The sequence below is a fragment of the Prosopis cineraria genome, unplaced genomic scaffold (genome assembly GCF_029017545.1).
Source record: "Prosopis cineraria cultivar Desert tree isolate PC_DT_omini unplaced genomic scaffold, ASM2901754v1 PC151, whole genome shotgun sequence".
Lineage (NCBI taxonomy): Eukaryota > Viridiplantae > Streptophyta > Magnoliopsida > Fabales > Fabaceae > Prosopis > Prosopis cineraria.
Window position 1 is genome coordinate 61,053 of NW_026555478.1, and position 6,417 is coordinate 67,469.

At 37.4% G+C, this 6,417-nt stretch overlaps 1 pseudogene; it reads left to right on the forward strand.

The window, feature by feature from the left end:
* The first annotated feature begins 1,355 nt into the window (after positions 1-1,355).
* Positions 1,356-5,906, forward strand: LOC129295591 (probable protein phosphatase 2C 12; annotated as a pseudogene).
* The last annotated feature ends 511 nt before the right edge of the window (positions 5,907-6,417 follow it).

The window sequence follows — 6,417 nt, forward strand, 5'->3', positions numbered from 1 at the left end:
TAAACTTTTGACATAGATTCTCAATGTTGAAGAGAGAAAATATATCTTGTAAATTTTATTTTTTTTTTAATTTTAATAAATTATGTTATAAGTGACGTGTAAATAGGATTAAATGAGTGAAACACTAAGAGCATCGTCCCATGCAAAACAATTAATCCACAGTTATTTGAAAGTGTTCATGTTAGGCCATGATCATGCAGGGTATTCCCTCTAATATTATTTATAAGATGTCTTTGAGAGAAACTTTTAATATCATGTAGCAGTTCTTTTACATTTTCATATCTACTACTTTTCATTGTTGATAAATTCAATACAATACAACGACGATTCTTTTAATATGTATGAGACTAACACAAATAAAAAGCTTGATAAATAGACACTTTTAATGCACACTACAGCGTGTTTCTCAATATTACCTAACTGCTGTCCATTCCTATCTCTCTACTGTTTTTAATTTTTGATAAATTTAATAGCTTGATAGTCCCTTTTGGGCATTCTGTTCAGAATTCGGCATTCAGAGACATCATCACATCACAGAACCTTGAAGGCATGTGGCTTCGGTGGCAGCTCGTTCGCCTTGCGTTCCTGAGAACCTTCAGTTCAGACTGTCATATGGCAACATGTGAGGATTATCATATGGTGTTCCCGGTGTTTCACTCTTGGTTGACATTTTCTATGGGCAATTTTGATTCTCGTTAATTCTTATTTATTAAGTTCAGCTCTTGCGCCGTAATTTATCAATATCTAAGTTGATATCAGATAAAAATATTGAAAATTTCAATTCTTTAGATTTGATTTTTTCCCTGCCATTAAAAACATTAAAGCTATAAAAACTTGTAGAACTGAAGATACATAATAGTAGCCCCTTCGGCCAGCACCCAGCAAACAATAAAATCAACCCCCCCCCCCAAAAAAAAAGAGATCAACACACAACAGTAACGGACTCGATTGTCGTTGAAATAATGATGAATGAGTGTTAATTTTATCCAATACTTAACTCCTGACATAAGAATTTATTATTTAGTTAATTAATAATATTTAAAACAAAATTATATCTAGGAGAAACAATTAAACAAAGAACAATGATTTCCTTCAGGGGAAAAAAAGGCATGATTTCGTTATGCCAGTTAAGTTGGCCGGGTTTGGTCAAAAAAGAAGAAGAAGAAGAAGAAGAAGAAGTTAAGTTAGCCGGTGAACAAGAGTGATCATTGATGGCTCGAGTCAAAGGCAATGGGTGATAATTCAACACTCATGAATGCTGCAAAGAGACAGTGAAAATGGCCAGGTCTACGGCGCAGGTTATATATACGCAGGGTTGGAGTGAGGGAAACGAAGCGTTTTTGCCATGTCATCATCTTTTTGGTGTTTTGAGAAGACAAAAAAAGGTGAGAGCAAAAGGCAGGCCCAGAGATTGCTCAATTTGGAGCTACATTCCTTCTCTCTCCCCCCAAACTCTTCCTCTATCGACAATGGAATTTTTGCAGGACGTCGGGATCCGAGTTTTGCGATCACGCACAGCAATGTAATTCAACATTTCTCCATATTTCACTGCACGATTGATGTTCTTACCTTTTTCCCTCTTTCTGTAAATCTCCGTTTCCTTTACTGCTCTCTCCTCCATCTCTTTTTTGACTTCCATGACTTTTTAATCCACCACCCAAATGGGTGAATTCATTGATCAGGATTTTGGTTTAACACTTTCCCCCCAAAGCGTTGATATCTTGATTGTCTGACTTAGATTTTTGTTTATTATTCCACATTCTCGTATTTCTCGCAATTTGTGTTCTGAATTGTGATTGATCAACAACGTTCATTGTTTTCCTATTTCTGGAAATTGGTATTCATAACGTCTTTTGATTTCATCATCATAGCGCTTTACGAAAAGAGTTAGGATTTCCCGTCTTTGTTCGGAGATTTTGTCGATTCCGTACGTGTTCGAGGAATAAAAGTTCGTTTATTATTTAAATTGGGAGTAAAGGAAGGATATGTTTTGAGTGATGCATAATTGTTCTTTGCTCAGGATTCTGTTACAATAAAGCATGGAGGACTAGAGCTATACGCATTCTTCTGCAGTGGGTCTTATTGGCATTTGAGCTTGAGGGGCGTCGACGATGTCAGCCAAGAGCGAACACCATACGGTCCCCCTTTCTGTGCTCCTGAAGCGTGAATCAGCAAGCGAAAAAATTGAAAAACCAGAAATTCAGCATGGCCAAGCCAGCCAGAGCAAAAAGGGAGAGGATTTCACGCTAGTAAAAACGGAATGCCAGAGGGTGGTGGGAGACGGGGTTTCGACATATTCTGTTTTTGCAGTATGTTACTTTCATCCTGTTCTTTAAGAGTAAAAACATGGCTTTTTATAACTTATTAGTAGATAGATTTTCTTGCGATATATTATGAATCAAGTCGTGATGTCTTTTTTTTACGTAACCTGGTATTATTCTATGGCATCGACGGTAAATGCTAATGCTCGCAGCTGGCAATGAAATTTACTTGATTTAACCATGTGACTTGAGCAGGTTGACTAGGTAGTTTTTTTTCCCTGGTTTATATTGATACTTTGCTCTACTTGGTACGTGCTATGTAACCCACTCTACTTGGTACGTGCTATGTAACCCACTTAGGCCGAGGAATGAAGGTTAGCGAGTTGCATATAATGTCTTCATCGGCTATAATCTTCATTATGCAGTTATCGTTATCATAAGCTTTCATTTGTTCCTATGAAATCAATGATGCTTTCATTTCTTATTTGTTCATCCTTCATATTAGTTAACTGGGTTCACCATAATAATCTTTAGCTACTAGTGCATTGAATGTTTCTTTTTTGCCTCAATACACTGTCTCTTATTTCCTAGCAACTGTTGTTTTGTACTCCTCTTGTTGGTTGCTTTTTCCCACTTCTAATCTAGAAGTTTTGCAGCTATTTGATGGGCACAATGGATCTGCTGCTGCTATTTATGCCAAGGAGAATCTCCTAAATAATATTTTAAGTGTAATTCCTTCAGATCTTAACAGGGATGAGTGGGTAGCAGCTTTGCCCAGGGCTTTAGTTGCAGGCTTTGTAAAAACTGATAAAGATTTTCAAGAAACAGGTACAATACAACTATTATATTACTTACTCATTGCTCCAATATATGTTATCGCCAAATGTACTTGTCATTATGGATCACTTGGAGCTTTTGAAGGTTAAAATGTCTAAACCGAAGAAAGAATAATATCGATGGAGATGCTAACTAACAAATTTGTGAAATATTTGAAATATTTCTAAATTTATGTAAGATAGAAGTGGCTACCTATGTGAAATTTATCATTAACATGCTTTTCTACTAATATCTATTTGAAGATGTGCTTATCAATGGTTATGAGTGAGAAAGTTGCGATAAGGAAATATTTATTTATCCTTGCGTGTTAACGCTGGACTTTGGCCGCTAGATATGGACCTGTTTTTATTGTAGGCAGGAGCTCCAACTAACTTTAACTTTTTGACGCTACCCTGTCTTGAGTATGCAAATTGACCAAGATAATTAATATCTACATTTTCACATTTAAGGAAAACTTCTATGTACAAAATCTTGTGCATGGTTCACCGGGCAATTTCTGGAGATCCATACTTCCTGGGTTGAAGCTAGTCCGTGGTCAGCATTCTATGAAACCTTTGTTGCGGGCATGATTTTGAATTTATAACAAGTCCTCTCAATTAAGAACAGGGCATGACACACTAAGCTTAGGTTCCTCCTGGGATTCTCCATGTGCATACAGTAGATCCATTAGGGAGTACTTGTCCAGCTCTGGGCAGTTTGTAAAGTTATATTTTTCACATTTTAGCGGGCTGCCTAATAGGCCATACTTGTAGATTTATGAAATTATGCCTTATGTAGAGCATCATAAGTTGGTTCTCTGTGAAGAATCTTGGATTTGTAGCGATTGATGAGATTATAAGCTGGTTTCGGTTCTGTGATGAATAGTTCTTTTAATTTTTTTATTTGTGTAGCTCAAACATCGGGAACAACTGTGACCTTTGTGATTATAGAAGGATGGTTTGTCACCGTTGCATCTGTCGGTGATTCCCGATGCATACTTGAACCTTCTGAAGGTGGGCTTTATTACCTGTCAGCGGATCATAGGCTAGACACCAATGAAGAGGAGTAAGTTGTGTATCTTTACAACTCTTCAACTGAATTCAATTCATACCTATGTTGAACCATTTTTCTTGATTTGCTTTATCACAGCTTAGTCTCACCCTTTGTTTTCCTTTCATTAGAGTGACACGTATAACGAGTAGTGGGGTGAGGTTGGTCGGCTAAATACTGGTGGAGGTGCAGAGGTACATCTCCTTTGAATATGATCCTTTCTTTCCCCGGATATTTTGGCTGTGTCAACAGGCTGCAACACCCTGTCGAAAATAAAAAAAAAAAATAAAAACAATGAAACGCACATACAAGCAGTGGGATTGCTAGTGCATTGAATCTTAGGCTTCTAGGTGATACATTTTTTTTTTTTTTTGCACAATTAGTCCTGTTCAGTGAAACTTACGATGGAAATTAAGAGGCAACAACTCTTATTGTACCACATACAATCAAAATTCAAGCATACTCGTTAATTACAATTGAAGATACTTGATGATATTGAACAGCGTCTCAACCAAACAATACTTATTTGAAAGATCATTAATGTTTGATAATCTTTCAAGTTTTGAAAAATCTGTTGTTCATGTTTCAAATCCATACTGACTATATATTTATTTGTTATATTGCTTTGTAATTTTACCAATATTTAGTTCTAAAAGGGTTCTGCCTTTGCATAAATGACTTTTATGCCTAACTAGTACAATTATGTTGTAGATTGTCCTTTGAGATGTTGGCCAGGTGGCTTGTGTTTTCAAGATCACTTGTGATTTGGATGTTGGACAATTCATTGTTCCTGTAACCTTACGTAAAGCAAGTGAAGGTTGACATACCTTCTTTTCCCCATAATAATATCGTATCCGTGTTTTGATTTGTTAAGTTTTCACTTGCCTCTCTTCATTAACTTGCTTTAGTTAATATAATTTCTTTCTCTGCTCGCGAGCAGCTGTCCACATCTGGAGGCAGACTTTAGCATCTGTAGTGATGGTGTTTGGGATGCTCTATCTGCAGAATCGGCCCTTGATTGGTTGTCGTGGGATGTCACCAGAGTTTGGCAAGCACCGCATAGCGTTAAAGTATGTTTTGTGTACATCTTTCCCTCTAACTGGAATATTTGCTTGATTTCAATGTTTGGTTGCTTAATTTCATTGTGATTTCAAACACCACTATTTAATAACACACCATCTGCTCTGACTCGTCATTTTGGCGCACTAATTATCTGTTACTACCCTTTCTTCTATTTTCTCTTTTCAACTTTAGGAAGCGGTACAAGCAAAGGGGCTTAGAGATGATACAACCTGCATTGTTATTGATATTTTTGCCCCAGAGAAACCAACTGCTGCCCCTTTGGCACACGCTAAAAGACCAGTGAAAGGAATGTTTAAATCGATGTTTAGAAGGAAGTCTGCAGAATCATCTTCTTATAATGAAAAAGATTATATGGAGCCTGATGTGGTAAGGGAGAATGTACGAGGAAGGATCTGCTATGCTTTCAGAGAGGTTTGGTTGTGTAAGAACATTGAAGTTAGCTGCGTGCTCCTTTGCTGTGTTTCTTGACACTAAAACCTGGTTGTCCGTAACGTGCAGGTTAGACACAAAATATCCACTCTGCAACATGTTTAAGCTGTTTACATGTGCAGTCTGTCAAGTTGAGATGAAGCCTGGAGAGGGTATATCAATACACGAAGGGGCATCCAACCAAGGAAATTGCGTCCCTGGGATGGTCCATTCCTTTGCCGAAGTTGCCAAGACAAAAAAGAGGCCATGGAGGGAAAAGAAAATTAGGTGACATGATAACTCTTTCCATCACACACCAACACCCACACACACAACAATTCTATTTTCTGCCTTGCCATAGACAAGTAATACGCTTTAAATTTAATATGCTTTTGATCTTTTGCTTTCAGATGGACATGGCAGCGGGAGTGACTAACGAATTCGTATGTATACTTGCATTTGAGAGAGCTAATGATTCCTCAGATAATCGAGGTTGAACTTCCGAACAGTGATTCCCCTATGTTGTCATTGGGGTTTCTCGAGATTTTGACCTATTTTTGAGATTACAAACCTCAAAATTGATTTGGATTTTTCTCTTTTATCCAAGTGCTTCAGGGCAGATGATTATCAGTTGCTTGTTGTACGATTTCTGAACTTGGGAGGAGTGGAATAGCAACCACCCAAGTGTTGTGGAGGCTGCCTTAACTGCAGTGTACAATACTACAATAGGATGTTGAAGCATTTTATTCTTTTCCTTTTTTTTTTTTGTGCGGCGAATCGTTCATTTGTACATGGGTCC